This window comes from Falco punctatus, assembly GCF_963210335.1.
Source record: "Falco punctatus genome assembly, chromosome: Z".
In the NCBI taxonomy this organism is placed as follows: domain Eukaryota; kingdom Metazoa; phylum Chordata; class Aves; order Falconiformes; family Falconidae; genus Falco; species Falco punctatus.
In genome coordinates, this window is record NC_137586.1 from 4,876,501 (window position 1) to 4,893,349 (window position 16,849).

General features: G+C 43.2%; 1 long non-coding RNA gene across 1 annotated transcript in view; it reads left to right on the forward strand.

The window, feature by feature from the left end:
- Positions 1-14,910, forward strand: part of LOC308056442 — a 45,033-nt gene extending 30,123 nt beyond the window's left edge. The window contains exon 2 of the long non-coding RNA XR_013924835.1: positions 1-14,910. This exon is cut by the window's left edge and continues 27,678 nt beyond it. This is a non-coding gene — a long non-coding RNA (uncharacterized lncRNA).
- The last annotated feature ends 1,939 nt before the right edge of the window (positions 14,911-16,849 follow it).

The following is a 16,849-nucleotide window of genomic DNA, read 5'->3' on the forward strand; positions in this document are numbered from 1 at the left end:
CTCATGGGACGTCACTGTTATTGCTGGGAAGTTGGACATTTTTACCAAGTGCTGTGTCTCTACTAACGTAAAAAGCAATCTATAGTCAGCTGGACTGCACGCTTGCCTGTTACTCCCTCTGAATCATGGTCTTCTCATGCACACAGATGCCTTCCTACGCCGTTGCCAGGGTTTTCTCTAGGACATTATTTCAGCTGTGACTGCTGCAAGTTATGGCAGAGTCAAAATCACTGTCTGAGGCTCCAGCACAAATCTGCAGAATACTTGTGGGTGGCATGGAGGCGGAAAGAAAAGGGTGGCGCACACAGGGTGTGTGTTAGAAATGAGGTTGGGGAGCATCATGGAAGACGTGGCTGGAAGCTGGTTTTGATGAACTGAAGCCTTAATGGGCTACCTTGCCCTAGCAAGGGCAGTATACCTTTTTCACAAGCACATAGAACATCACAAAGTCTATGGCTTTCACCTGGAATGGGAGCTGTTCAACCCTCCCACTGCCGTGTTTTACAAGGGTGGCTGTACATTTGTTCATTCTACTGTATCCCTTCTTTCCATCCATTTTCTTTTTCTTTCTTTCTTTCTTTCTTTCTTTCTTTCTTTCTTTCTTTCTTTTCCTTCTTTCTTTCTTTCTTTCTTTCTTTTCCTTCTTTCTTTCTTTCTTTCTTTCTTTCTTTCTTTCTTTCTTTCTTTCTTTCTTTCTTTCTTTTCTTTCTTTCTTTTCCTTCTTTCTTTCTTTTCCTTCTTTCTTTTCCTTCTTTCTTTCTTTCTTTCTTTTCTTTCTGCACTCTGCCCTCACCTAACATTGCTTTGATTTCTCATTTGTTCTCCAAATCCCTGCTCCCATCTCAACAAAAATCTCCCTCTGCACAGCTCATGCCACCACAGTATTTTTCACATCTCCTCAAATCCCTTTCTTTATCAGGCCTCTTCAAGAAATGCTTAATTATCCTGAATATATTGCTGATATTACAGGTCCGAGTATTTTGGGTGTTGTGCAAATGCATCTAAGAAATGGCCTTTTCTGAGGACTTTACAATGCAGACAAATAAGATAAATAAAGGGTAAGAGGAAGCAATGTTATTACATTCCTGGTTGAGATAAGGAGCCAAGATACTTCCTGATTCAGGAAATGGCTTACATCTCAGGAAGTGGGTGCATATTTGTTTAGGTTCTGTCAGGGTCTGTGGACCCTCAGTATGGGTGTAAAACTTATTTAACTGCTTCCTTGAGCAACAGCTAAGTGAATTATCTCAGGTAACACAAGGAGTATGTGGCTGAGTGGGAACTCAGTCCACATTTCCAGTGACCTTGTCAAGTTACTCCAAGACCACTTTTGGTTTATCTTTCCTCTTCCCCTTGCGTGTATTTTAACAAACTCTGTAAACTATTACCTCTAGATGCAAAGACACCCTTGAAAATATCTGTGTTATTCTTGCTATTTTCATTTTTTTTTTTAAATACAGTATTTTAAGATTAAAAAGGAAGGAAGAAGTTAAGTCAAGAATAACATATGCAACCATGAAAACTGCATGGATTTACATAGTAAAAAATTTATGACTCAGACAATGGATTTCAGCTTAAAAATATAAATTATAATCCCACCAGGGATCACTTTTACAGTGCAAAACTACTCTTCGACACTGCCATGGGTTTTTATTAAGGAGTTTATAAAAGAAAATCTTAAATAAATACAGCTGGTGCATGCTACAAGTAGGACTGAGTTGTAGGCGACAAAGTTACTTGGACAGATACTCTCAAAGACCCCTTTCCAGACAGGGTTTGCTATCACGGTAATAGGTGTATTGCACACAGGAGTATTGAACAGAAACTGTGACTAGGGCCCAGAAAAAAGCTGCGGGACATAGTCTGAAGTTTTCAAGGGTCAGTAAAACATGCAGACAACACCAAGCTGAGTGGTGCAGTTGACACGCCTGAGGGACAGGACGCCATCCAGAGGGACCTGGACAAGCTCAAAAAGTGGGCCCATGTCACCTCATGAGGTTCAACAAAGCTGAGTGCAAGGTCCTGCACATGGGTCAGGGCAACCCCTGGTATCAGTACAGGCTGGGGGGTGAAGCGATGGAGAGCAGCCCTGCGGAGAAGGGCTTGGGGGTACTGGTGGGTGAAAAACCGGACATGAGCTAGCAATGTGCGCTTGTAGCCTAGAAGGCCAACTGTATCCTGGGCTGCATCACCAACAGCATGGCCAGCAGGTCATGGGAGGGGATCCTCCCCCTCTGCTCTGCTCTGGTGAGACCCCCCATGCAGTGCTGCGTCCAGCTCTGGGGTCCTCAGCACAGGGAGGACATGGACCTGCTGGAGCGGGGCCAGAGGAGGCCACGGGGATGGTCAGAGGCTGGGGCAGCCCTGCTGGGAGGACAGGCTGGGAGAGCTGGGGTTGTCCAGCCTGGAGAGGAGAAGGCTCCAGGGAGACCTTATAGCACCTTCCAGTGCCTAAAGGGGCTTAATTAGAAAGATGGGAACAAACTTTTTAGTAGGGCCTGTTGCAATAGGACAAGGGATGATGGTTTTAAACTAAAAGAGGGGGAAGTTTAGACTAGATATAAGGAAGAAATCTTTTACAATGACTGTTGTAAAAACCTGTTTCTATCCCTGGCAACATCCAAGGCCAGGCTGGACGGGCTCTGAGCAACCTGATCCAGCTGAAGGTGTCCCTGCCCATGGCAGGGGGCTGCGCTGGAGGGACTTTGAAGGTCCCTTCTGACCCAACTATTCTATGATTCTTTGAACATTATGAGGCAGGATTTACTACAAGCTGATGCTAATGGATGTATAGTGTTATGTATAGTGTGTTGCAAGTAGGATTCGAACATGTACTTGAGGGCCATGCAGCATATTTTTAACATTTTTTTCTTGTCAGAGATTATTGGTATTCTGATGATTGCTTTCTGCAGAAAAAAATAGTTATTTCCTTCCAAACAGTATGCAGAACCCCAGAAACATTGAGACTAGTGCTTTTGTGATGTTTTTTTCTGTTTCCTTATAATCTTATTTTCCTCTATCATCTACTATTTCACACTGCAGCTTAGCCACAGAGAGCCCCACCGTGGGTTTCACCATGACGGGCACAAAAAGGAACGGGCAAGTTATATGTGAACCAGATATCCTGGCCTTTCCAAGAGAATGGGAACAGGACAAAACAAAACTGTTACAGCTTGCTTTCTTTGGCTGCAACATTTTCCTGGAAAGTCCGTATTTTCTACAAAAGCAGTACAACAAAAGACTGCATCTCCTTGGACATCCCTGTCCAAATTAGCCCTGTGCCTCAAATTTTTGGCTGGTCTGAGACTAATTTGTGTGCAAACCAGTTCTTTTGCAGCCACCTGTTCAGCCCTACTAGCTAAATTATTATTCCCTCTTGCAAGTGGAACATTCATGAGTGGCTTTTTGTCTTTATTTCACTATTATTTTAATAGGAGCCTTTGAGTTTTTTTTTTTTTTTTTTTTTTTTTAAAGAATGAGCCAACATACCAATGATTTGAGAAAATAATAGAAAGTATTACAAACAGTGAAATAAAATGCTCGATTCATTACTCAGGTTCTCACACCTTATTCTCAAACTCCTGTTCCCAGTGAACAGAAACAATAGCTTGGGAAAAGCTGTGAGTAAAGATAAAAATGTCCATTTAAAATCTGAATTCCAGACACTGAATTGTTAAAATGAGTTTCCGTGGAACCATATGAAGACTTCCACATGCGGAAATTACTTAGGTAACAAATAAGAGAACAGCAAGAGTCAGAATATAAACTGTTTATTGTCTCCGCTAAAAGCATAAAAAAGGTGAAGTTCACATAATGAAGGTCTACTTTCTCAGTGTTACTCTTCTCATGTCAAAACTTTGCCCTTCTCTAGTGTCCGTAATGGAAAGATCTGAAAGTAGTTTCCTGACAGTAATCCCAGATCACCTGTCTGCAGAGATAAAAGAATGCCTGAGACGCAGCTCATGTAGCTCCATCCTGAACCAGGTAAGGCTTTTTTTCCATCCTGCCCCTATAGATCAGCTGGGTTGGGGGGTGACGTGGGTATTCCCAGCACTGAAGGCTACCCATTGTGTGTGAAACCCTCCCCAGACTTCAGCAATATGAAGAATAAGCCTTCATCATTTTTCCCCACCCAAGTTTCCTTGCCAGAGGGATGGAAGTCAGGAAGAGAGCCCAGGAGCCAGTTCTCCATTACCTTGCATGACCCCATACGACATACATGCTCCCCCGCCCAATACACCATCAACAGCAGCACGTTTGAAACAGGAGTCCCTATAATACTCTTCTCAGAGATACACATGCAAGCAGAGTCCATGTGCTACCGGAATAATCACCCGTTAAGTGTCCAAATCAACGAGCCCTCCCATCCCACCGCAACAACGGGAAGTCCTTGCCTGAAGGTTCAACATTCATGCTCTACAGATAAATTATTTATTACCATGCCTCTATCCCCCACCCCATGCCACTGTACTGTATTTCATACCGTGGTCGCCGCAAGCCATACAGGGGTTTCAGAGTGTGTGTGTGTGTGTGTGTGTGTGTGTGTGAGAAGGCTCAGAGAGCCGCGCTGAATTTTCTAATACTAAAGGGCCCATTTCAGGTTATTTATGACCTCACTAGTGTCGAAACTGAGACCTATAAATCGTAAACATAGGCGCACTAATTCTAGCAACAGCAAGTTTTAGTCACATGTAATTAAAACATCCCAAAGTCTTTCAGCTGTAATGTATTTCCAAATGACACCACTGGGACGGGGGGGAATGGGAAATGGAGGAATCAGCAGTATTTCAAAGCTGTGTCCATGGTTAGCTTTTGGGGCTCTGTGCAACACGGGCAGCGCTGCCAAGTCTACAGGTTTCTTGATGCTCTTTTCTCTTGCATATTGTAACGGCAGTCCCATTGATTAACAGAAACAGCAGGGATGCTCCCTTTGTTAGGATGCCATCACGAACTTCAGGAGATGAATCTTATGTCCATACCAAAAAATAATTTAATTGGATTCTGCAATAGTATCTCTGCCATGGATCAGATACACTAGAGAGGAGAATACTCCCTTTCCCTCACTTTTACCCCCCCAAACAAGCTAAAATTGGAGCCTGAGTCTTCTAAGAGGTCTGAGAAAATCTGGCATCTTTTGGTTTTATTTTGATTTTTTGTAGGGGCTTAGGGTTAGCTGTTTTCTTCCAGTCAGGGGAACAGGGGAAAGGCAATGCAATGTGAAGACAGCACATTTTCAAATGCATGTAAAGGTTTTCTTGCACCTAGCACAGGATTAACCTGTGAGATTCAAGCTATCGTTGCTGCCAATAGCTTGGGAAAGACCCACCGAAGTGTACAGCAGGGCTCACCACCAATGTGGAGCTCATGGCCATCAGAAATCAGAAAAATACACTGAATCCTAGAATGGCTGCAATGTGTCCTATGTGCAATGAGTTATCTGCTCTGCCCAGCAGACAGCAGAAGTTTGAGGTTTACATGCGTGGTGGGAAGATCTGCGGCTGGATTGAAGGGGGTGTTCTCAGTTCAGACACAGCCCCCCTGGATTCAAAGCTATTGTGCAGCCTGGGTGAGGATCTGGGACGTTTTGCCTCTTAGGGAGGATGTTCAGCTTCCACATTGCAGGGCACAAGCCAGCCCACGACTACTTGGGACTGGGAAACCTTCCCTGCTGGCAGGCAACCCCATCGCAGCCCACTGCAGTTCCTTTGCAGCACCTGATAACAATTGTGTGCAGAAACCAAGGGCTGGCTGGCTGGACCATGAGATTGATCTGGTGTGACAACTCCTACGCTCTTTTCCAGCCTGGATCCCCAGGCGAGCGATGGTGTTGGCTGTAGGTCACAGGAGTGAGTGCTGAGCCAAGCCACGCTGCTCCTGGCAAAACCTTGGAGCAAACCCCGGACTGGGAGCAGCGCTGGCCTGTTTGCAGCTGGGAACTCGTGCTGGGAGTGGCACAGGGTGCAGCCAAACAGGACCATGGATGCAGCCCTGTGCAGACCCTACCCTTGCCAGTCTCCCTGTTCGGTTGTTTTGCGAGGGACGAGTTGCTCAGTTGACATCAAACTGTCTGCTACTGCCTGATTTTAGTGAGCGTAGCAGAGGGAATGTTAAGGAAACAAAATATTAGTAATGACAGGGAGGATGAAGGGAAAATATTATATTTGTGGCCAAAGTCCCAGGCACACAAATTTCCATGCTGACTTGTTTTCTACTCTCCCTTTTCACCATGATATCTTTTTTGCAGCCATTCCCAGTAGTTCTTACCAGCAGGTAATGAGCAGTTGCTGACACACACTGTAGGAAATTATCTCTTTAAGGAGGTTAACTTAAATGCAGAGCTAATCACTGTGTAGTTAGGCTGGATTAATTCTCTGGATTCAACTTTGCTGGTGGAAAGGCAATTTGTGGCAGGTGCTACCTTGCTCTGCAAAGACTATCCTAAAGCACAGTCCCACTAGATCAGATCAAGGGGCCAGCCAGGGCTCTGGAGGCCAGATAGGATCTTCTGTGGCAGGAGATGCTGCTCCAAAAAATGGAGCCAAGTTGCTCTGTTGAAAGGAGCATCCCATAGTATGAGCTGAGGGGCAGGGAGTGTACAGATGGGGTGGTGTATTGGGTCAGGTTTGGGGGACATAATAGGGTCAGGACCCTAGTGGCACCAGACAAGGGAAGAAAAGAGATAGCGCAGAGAGTGCCTTGGAAATTCTTGTGTTCTTCCTACAAATCTCAGCATTTTGGTCAAAATTCAGGTATTTGAGGAGAAAGGAAGCCTTATTACCGTTCTTTACAGTAACGAGAAGAGGCATCATGTGAGTTGGGCTAACAAGCCTGGCCAGAGTTAGCAGAGCTGGAAAGAGGCTTTTATATTGTAGTGCTTTTATACCCTTGTAATTAATGATGCTACATGGGCTTCTATGCCTCTAAATCCTCTTGCAAGATTTTTCAGGGATTGGTTTTTGTGTGTGAGGTGACACTGAGGTATCTTCGGGTGAAATTGCATAAAGCAAGGGCAGAGATGAAGGAGGAGATGTTCTAAGGTCCTGAACTCATTGGCTGTGGCTGGGTTGGAGGCAAAAGTTCAGTGAAGCTTTACGGAGATAATGCAATTTCCTAAATTCCTACGGAACTGAAATGCTGCTGGAGTGTGCCCGCTACTGCAGTGCCATCCCCTTTGGCTGGGCAGAAGGATTACATCAGTGCATTTCAACTATATTACTTTTCCACTGGATGCAATGTCCTCAGCTCCAGTTTCTACCTGCAGTTAGGGAATGATGCTTTTTTTTTTGTGTGTGTATGAGGTCTCCGAGTTTGTTATCTGTCACAAATTTATCTGGAAATTTTGGGGTCATCCTGTCTTAGTTCATTAATGTCAGGAGATAAATCACAGCTCCTTTTCACTTTCCGTTGTTCCTCCATGTATTTGAGTGTCTGTTTACAGAAATGCTGCCCAGGTCTTCTTAGTAGTCAGCATTTTGTGCTTTGGTGTTGATACTGGTGAAGCATCAGTTATATTTCTCACTTTGAAACCCACCGAAACACGGTGACAGCTTACGGAAACTGCTAAGAGCAATTTGAGATCCAAAGAGGAGGATTTCTGTGGCCTCGGTTAGCCATGTAAAACATGGATGCTTTAATGTTTGCTAACTGACTCCTTTTATAGGTAACAGATAAACACCTTCTGGTTGATTGTATTATTCATCTTGGATGACTGTCCCACATGTTCTGTGTGGTTCTCTGAACAGTCTTTCTCTATACCTACAAGAAGAGCTCAAGTAGTTTAGAATAAACTTTTACATGGTTAAAATTTTAATTATTATAATAGATTTAATATATTATTAAATTAAATGTATTGTTAAGTAAATAATATATCAAATATAAATATTAAATATTATATTATATTTTAAATTAAACAGCTTTTACATGGTTAAAATTAGGGTGGTATTAGAAATTTGGGGATGCAACAAGTATTTCTGTTCTCTTTGCAAAGTACAGTGGACAACCAGATCAGATGGAGGCAAATGCAATTTTTGTTGCCCTTATATACTGGAACATTTTTGGCAGCAGCTGAACTTTTAAGATTCTTTAAATATACTTTTCATTGCTAAGTTATTTAATTTTTTCAGTGAGGGAAATGAGAAACTTTTTTCTTGACTACTAACTTCACCAGAAGGTAAGAATTTTGTTTCATAAGAAATACTGAGTTTCAGAAATTTTTGGCAATCCTGCATCAGAATGAATTGGACAGATTTCCAGATTTGTCATAACAGTAATGGGTGTAAAAAAGAGCTCAGAGTAGCTAACAGATCTTTAGCACTGAAGTTTGGGAAGCTTATGTTCACGTCCACGTGCTAATTCAAGTAGATTTTTTCTCCATGAGACATATTGGTGCCGAAGCTTTCATTCAGCAGATCCGTTTCACAGACACACACGTGTGCATGCAAAAAAGCACCAAAAAGCCCCAAACCAACCAAGTAAATAAATGCAAGAGTCCCAATCCCCCAATCCCCAACCCCAGTAGTGAAAAAAATCATCACTATGTCCATTTTGTCATTTTGGTTGGTTTTCAGGGTAACTTCTGAAGATCTGGAAGCTGAATTTTTTTGTTCTTGGATCAAGCTGCCTATCATTTGGATGCAGAATTAATGTCGGTGTAAAGCAAATCTTTATTCACACACCTACAGTCAATTGCTGATCATAAGATTTTGCTTGGTTTTCTGTGTTGAAAAAACGTGTGCCCCACTCCAGGATGCATTGCTCCTGGAGATGTGCTAGTGGGATGCCTCAGAGCTCCGTTTCTCAGTGTCCTTGCTGTAAGGCCTGGAGCTCAGGGTGGCAGATGTCTCCTGCTGAGTGGTTGGCTTTTTATTTTTTCTCCCCTCCTTGTGCTGCATCACTTTATATTTTTAGTTGCTAAATGTTGCAGGGAGAGCTTTTTCAATTAGAAAAGTGACAAACCCTGCAAAATGAATTCCAGCACTTGAAGAACATCAGCATCAATCTCCAGCACTTGCTCACTGACTTTGCAGGATGGACTTGTTTTTCCTAAACTGAACATTTTGATCTATTTGTCTCCAGAAGAATTAAACAAAACAAAACTCCAACCAAGAACATTCCCATCTAATGACGTTTAGGAAAAGGCATGTGTCCAAATCCATTCCGGTGTCCTAAGCAGACCGGCATCAGTGGACTTGAATCTCTGCTGGGGTGTGGTGGTAGGACAGTGAAGAGACTTTGCTATGGATACAGAGTTTTTATTGAAGGCTGCTAATGCATTTATAACCTGATTGGTGGTTAGGGGGTCAAACATGTCCAGGTATGATGCATGTCTAACACCTTCTACAAAACCCCGTGTGCCTTATGCATGCTTATTTAATGTCTAGGAATGAGACAGACCATCAGTTTTGGTCCTTCTTTAATATTAAACAAAATGGCCAGTATCGGCCTTAATTTAAGGAATCAGAACTAGCATTGCCTAAAGGATAGACCTGATAAATGAAATCTGAGATGCAAATACATGGCCTCATTTCCAGGTACTGCTTTAAATGCTAATGAAAAGTGCTCTGAAAAATTAGGTTATTTCGATTTCTGCTTAATTTGGTCTTATTTTCCATTTTGGCTTTCTTTTTAGGACGTACATGAACTTACAGAGTCTCAGGCAAATCAAAGTACTGGCAAATCAGAAGTATAACACTTGGACTATTATTTATTATTTGTACTGTAGTGGGTTTTAGAATATCCAGCCATTTACCTGGGAAAAGGTTAATAGATCCCTGTACTGAAGGAGTCACCTGGTAGTTTAACAGTCAATCTCTTTCACTCCTTAAGTCACCTGATCAGAAGCTGAAATTAGACAAATCTAGGTTAGGGAGAAAAAATGTTCGAACCTGTAGCTGTGAAGGCAGGTACACCTTACGTAAGGCTAAGGTGGCTTCTCCATCCCCAAAAGTAGTTAGATTTAGGTGATGTTCTAACTCAAATGGAAGCTCCAGTGCTGTTATTACAAAGGGAGACAGAGTAGGTGGTAATAATGTTCCTCTAATCCCAGGCTCTATATCTGTTACTTCTTGCTGCTAATGAACAGGACATTGTCTAGCTGCAGCATTGGAAAGAGCTGTGGCAATGTACTCCCAGAGAAGGAACAGGCAGAACGAAGCACCACAGAGGTATTATTACTTAGAAGGCTGACACAATTAACACAGCCAAAAACCTAAGCTCATTATTCCAGAAGTACATATGAATTTTGGGCATCTTGTAGCAAGAACCTTTTGAGAGTCCCAATCAAGACTAGGGTGTTTTGCTGCCTTTTCTCAAAGTCCACCAAATCCATCATGTTTCCCTGTCTTATGGGGTTTGCTTGCAGCCACATGTTGGCTTTAAGACATGCATTTTGGGAGACTACAAGGAGGTGGCCTCAGGGACCACAGACATTGCCCTGATGGTCTGTTTGTTGATTCTTGCTAAGTTGTCTCTGAAAGTTAGCAAGTTCCAAGCTGCAAAAAGTTCTGGATTACAGACTGGGACATCATAGCTAGATATTCCAAGAGAAATGGTTGGGATTCAGCACCAGTGCCAGGCAAAGAGGAAAACAAGACAACAGACAACGCAATGCAGCACAACTCTACTCAACTAAAAACTTCACTCAACACCTCCATGAAACAAAAACGGTGAGTGACTTCCTTCCCCACACGAGAGACTCTGATACAGGTAACAGATGCTGACGCAGTGGCTGTAGCTGGAAGCCAGTACATTTTGAAATCTAACAAAATTGTTTAAGCAAAGTGTACAGGTGACCTGGGGGACAGCTCACACTCCTGATGACTTATCAGGATCTGGGAAGCAATTCAACACTACCTTCCTCAAGCCAATTTCCAGAGCTGCCAAATTTTCAAAATAATTCCTGATGCTACAAGAAATCAGTGGTAAAAGGGAGAAAGGTCTGTCAGCAGGGAATGTGCAAACGCAGACAAACTCTCCTCTTGATGGACTTTCTTGGAGAGGAAAACTTTGTTGCTGTTATTTAGCAATAAACCCATGATGCTAGGAGGGTCTTTGTAGCTGTTTCTTAGTTGAGATGTTCTGGGTGGGAAAGCTTTGGGAGTTTTAACTTCTGCTCTCGGAAATGAATGTTTTGGTCCATTGGCTCTCCATCATGCCCTCTCCAATGTTCCTGCGATGGGATCATCTGAGCTAGCTGCAGGAGCCCAAGGAAACTGCTCTCCCTCTGCAATCTAAAGTGGGGTTAGAGTGCCCTTAGGACACAGAATAGAACAGGATGAATTTTAATGAGTATGAAGAGGACTCATTATTGAGATAAATGCACCTCGACAGATCCTCTGTCTCTCTGTTTCTTTCCCAGACAAAAGAAAAACAGACTGAGCCGCCAGAGCCTTGGCTTTAACTAAACAGCCAGGAGAGGGATCAGCCCACAATGGTCATATTGCACAGCAGTGTTGCTCAGGCACTGACACCTTTCTTGCCTTCTGTGAAATGTTTCTATTTTGAAACATTGTTGGAGCTGTTGCATGTAATAATCGGTTAAAAGTTAGCTGGTCAGGCAATTCCTATATATTATCCTATATACATATGGTGAACGTACGTCTGCTGACTCCTGCCTTGGGTGGGAGCCTTTCACGGGAGCAGCATGGTGCTTCACTGTGTCACTGTCACAGGTCTTGCTCAGCCAACACAGACCTGGGTCTGTGCTGAGGGGGAGCCAGCCAGAAACTTGAGAGCCCCAAATCAATAGAGGGACAATGAGCTTATTAAGAAAAAACTCCTGTCTACACCTTGGGGCAGCACCTAATGCAGCTCCACGAGATCCTGAGGTTCTTGTTTCTCAGCAGTTAAGCTACCCAACTCTTTCATTCCAGCTGAAATAATGGCATTGCCTGGACTAAATTAAGGGAAACTGTTTATTGCAATAGATGCTGCTGCTGCTGCTTATAATAAATCTCAGTTTTGAAATTATTTTTGTTCAGTGAGGGAACTCTGCATTTTCATTGCCTCACTCCCCGGAGAAGGCTGTCTGTTCCTCAGGGCTCTGCAATTCAAAAGTGTCTGTGCCCGGTTGTAAGATCTCCTTTCTCGCAACCTGACATAACCTCGCGGGAGCTCTGCTACAAGAAAAAAAAGTAGGTCTTCAGGTTCATAAATTGGGCTGAAGTTTGAGTAAGTCCACAAGATATGCCAAGTAACGCTAATACAGGGAGACTTATATTGTGCCTTTAATCAGAGCAGCCTGATTGTCAGCAGAAAGGACATGAATATTTTCTGAAAATCAGGTGCCATGTAAGTGTTTCAGGTTGAGCAGACCAGAAAGGAAACCATCAACCATCATTAAAAGGCTGGGACTCAGGGCTGGCTCATGCAACTGCAAGGAAGCAGAAAGAGCTATCTCTTTTTTCCTTTGAGCACTGTTCTTAATTAAAGGATCAGATTTTTTACGTTCAGGAAACACCAGTATTATTGTCTCACCAAGAGAAATAATCTCAATGGTTAGGTAAGTATCAATACCAGGCAATCCTTAACAAACTCAAATAAATTCATTCTACAAAATAGTTGCTAGATTTAGTTCTTATGTCCTGATTAATGTAAATGAAAACCCTTTGAGATACAAAGGTCCCTAAGCTAAACCTGAATGAACTATTTGACACCATGGGACAATATTTGACGTTACCAAGAGAAGAACTTGACATATAAAACCAGGAATAAGGATGGAAATGTGGTCTGTTTGGCATTTGGAACAAAGCGCTTTTCAGCAGTTAGAGGGAGACCCTTCCTCACCTCCGAATTTGAAAAGTAGTTAGAAGATGATACACCTTTCCCAATATTGGCTGCCCGAAAACTGAACACCTACAGTGGGATTCAGCTCGCACAGTAAACCACCGCGACTGAAGAATTCACCCGTGCACATCTTGGCTCCCAGTAGTCAGTGGCCACCCAGACCATGCACTGAAGGGATGAAAGAGACCAGTTCTGCTCTTCCAAAGCACCTACGCTTGGTCAGCTGAGTCTCTCTCTAGGCTTCACTGACTAAACTCAGAACGCCTCTGTTGACTGGGAGGGTGGACATCCAACTCACATGTGGGCATCTCTGTATGCACCCCTGAATGTCAGCATCTTTGCCTTGTACCTAAAAAACTTGTCCAAATTTCCTACGTGGAGAGAGAAATGTTCTTCCCTTAGAGGATGGTTTGAAGCTGCCTGCAAGGCAGCCAGAGCTTTATATCCCCCTCTCGTGTTTTTAAAAGAAGGCCAGATGCCTAATGTACATTAGACATTTAATTTCTAGAAGTGTAAAGATAGGTGCGTATGCCAAAATAAATCACTGCAGCTCTGACCTGCACAGTCTGTCTCCGTTTATATATGTTTCAACTGCAGCTGGAAAACTGCATTTGATTAATAGCTCTGTATTGCCAGCAAGTTGTTGAGGAGCAGAATCGCTTCATTTCAGTTGCCCTCCTCTGATCAGAAGGCTGGAGGCTGGGTTTATAGGGAGAGTTAAAAGAATCATATCTATATGCATACAGTGGAACAGGCAATTAAGAGGAATTTTGAAAAGCCAAACTTCAAGAGATGGTTAACACAGAAGGAAAACAGCAATTATTTGGTGTGATACCCAGGGTAAAGCTAGCAGCAGGAGGATTCAATTAAGACAGAAAAAACGTGAAATTTGGGCAGACCTTATAGGAAAATTTTCTGAGAAAGAGACCTATGGGGATATCTCTTGAAAAGAAAGATTTTAAGCCAGGCGAAACAGAGTATCAGCAAATATTCTGGTGATAACTCACAAAAGAATAAGAAAATTGCCTGGATGGTCTAGCTGGTTTCCTCTCTATCTAAATTCTGGAAGTTTGAATTCTGCGTCCTGATGCACTATAGCTTCTACAGTTTAAGTCCTGCAGTTCATTTATCGTTGGTGGGTCAATTACTACTTTTCTGTGGTAAATGGCCACACACACAAACACACAAAACCCAACTCTACCCACAAACATACCTGCCTTGGCTGTCACTGCACGGTCACAACAGCCCATCTAGACTCAGCTAGCTGACAGACCTAGCCCTAGCTGAGGCTCAGGGTGTAATGGTACCCTGATTTTATACCGGTGGGACACTGCAGGAGGTGTTCCCTTTGATTGCTTAAATTTTTTCTAGCCTCTGATCTTAAGGGAGCAAAATCTGGTGCCACGTTGTCCGCTTGCTGAATGTTTGGCCCCTAAAATGCCATTCACATGCCTCTTGTGCTAGGCTAGGCATTGGGATGCTTGAAACCAGCTGTGTCTGCAGGGAGTCTCTGTTGGAAAATTGGTAAAGATATTCCCAGGGAATGAGAAAATCAAGCCAGAGAGACTCAGGTGAAACACAGCTCTTAACAACACGATATTCCATGCAGTAGTTGCAATACAAATGGGGGACCTTCCAGTATCCCCCAATTATCGTTACATGTAAGTAAAGAGATGGAGTTGTCGGGGAGATCCCAAACTGTTTATGAATCTGGGTCCTTTACAGCAAATTCTTTTATCCCCAAAAGGCACAATTTTTGAAACCATTTCACACTGAAATGCTTTTCCACATGAAATGTTTCAGTTCAGGAAATGCCAAAGCAAGTCATGTCAGTATTTTTTTAAGAAATATTTTGACTTTTGTTTCAAAATATTTCTTTTAATTTAAAAATTGACTACAGTGAAAAGGAAGAAAAGAGGTTAAAGGGAAAAAAAAAGTCCCTAAATATTCTCAGGAAATAAGAAGATGTTTATTTCTGGAGTGAGCAAATTCCTTCAAGTTGACCCCAAATGAAGTTGGTTATTATGTTTTTTTTTGCCTTGCTGGAAATCCTGAACATATTTTCTAGTGGACCTGCCCAGGATTTTCTCCTGGGTTTCTTTCAGGCCACTGAATGGGGGGGGTGGGGGTGGTGGTGTGTGGTGAAAATACAAAAAAATCTGTCTTTGCTGTGGAATATATTGCAGGGAGCCCTGGTTGGAGATGACACTGCATCTCTCTCTTATCTCTATGACTAACTTTCAAGCATCCAGATTGCCTCCTAACATATGGAAGATGTATGGACAGGATTTTTTGTAAAAGCTAGACTGCAGCAGGTGGTTGAAAAATACATCACTCTGTCTTTGATTTAACAAAAATAATCTGCTTCACATTCATGGAGACTGCATGGTTTTTCCTTGAAGTTTCTATACAGGCTTACTTTTCTAAGAGCTTTGGTTATATTTCAAATAATTTGTGACTTGATTATTTTAATTTTTGTTCATTCAGGGAGAATCTCATATATTTGATGTCCATGTCCTCTCCCTTGACTGTCCCTGTTACATTTCATGCATTTGCAGAGCAGCACCAGAGTCTTAAAGCCAGAGGAAAAGAGCAGCTCAGCAGGTTCCTGATGGAGAGCACAGTCCCTGGGTGAGCAACCACCCAGGCAGCCTGGGGAACAGCTCAGGCTGGTTCATAGAGGAATCTATTGCCCACACAGTGCAGGAGATCTGAGTGCTGGATCTCCTGCACATGGACAGTTAGCTTTTGGCCCCAAGGATGGGTCCCGACGAGCTCCGGCTTTCAAGATGATGCCATAATTCAACTTCTTACCCAACAATCACCTGGCCCATGAGACTTGTGCTTGTCCTATGGCTGTCATGTTCACGGAAACATTTGTGTGTCAGTCATGTGATGTGCTACTGTCACTCAGAACATGACCCTGGGCATAGAGTTTCACACGCACATGGGCATGAGAGGCACTGAGAAGCCCATAAGCTACATCTGTCTGAAGAGTCATGTGGTCCTGACCCCTAAAATTCAGTTACAAATGTCTGTAAGACATGTATAAGCCAAGGACAAAGAAACTCTTCCAAGCTTAAGTTACATGTGATCATTCCAAATCCGAATTTCATGGCACAATTTGTTCTCTCTGTACCGAGGCTGTTCTCACACCCAAGTGGCCAGACAAAATACTTTTCAAGATGGGTGGAAAAAAAGGAAGAAAAAAAAACAAAAAGAAAAAAACAAAAGAACATGACGCTGAAGTTTATCTACCAGTGCTGGGAAGTGGAGATCATGCAAGGACCCATCCCTGGCAGTGCTCAAGGCCAGGTTGGATGGGCTTTGAGCAACCTGGTCTGGTGGAAGGTGTCCCTGCCCGTGGCAGGGGGTTGGAACTGGCTGACTTTTAAGGTCCCTTCCAACCCAGACCATTCTATGATTCTATGACCCTATGCTGAAGGGATGCTTTCCCACAACTCAAATGAGGACATGTGGGACACAAGAGGAAGAGCAAGACTGATCCCGTCCCCACCTGCTCTTGCCCTGCTCTGTCTCTAGGCCAGCCAGTGCCGGCAGCATTGCAGAGCCAACCCGTTCCACAAAATCAGCCTTTTCTGCTGTGGTGCCCTGTGTGCTCTACAGGTCTACTCCCTCCCACACCAGCAAGCTCTTGCTTGTAAGGCTCATTGGTGCAACGACACACATTCCTCTGCAGAGCAAGGACAGCTCAGCTCTGCCTTTAAGTGGTCAAACTAGGCTTCCTAAACACACTAAGGATGGGTTTGTTTTTTTCTCTTTTTTTTTGTTTAATTATCTATCATAGGCTGTGCCGAAGGAGCAGGCAGAGTGGACTGCAGCTCTGCTCTGTACACCAGGTGGCCTCAGTGGTATGTGCTTCAGGCCTGATGATCTCAAGGTGCAACTGTCACTCCTGCTGATGCCGTTTTTGTTTGCCATGATCTGAGCATGCTTACAGTACAGTGAAACTGAGCCAAGAAACATGCAACAGGAGAAAAAATAGAAGATAAAACACATGTATGGATGGGATTGATATCACAAGGCATCTGTTAACCACACGTGA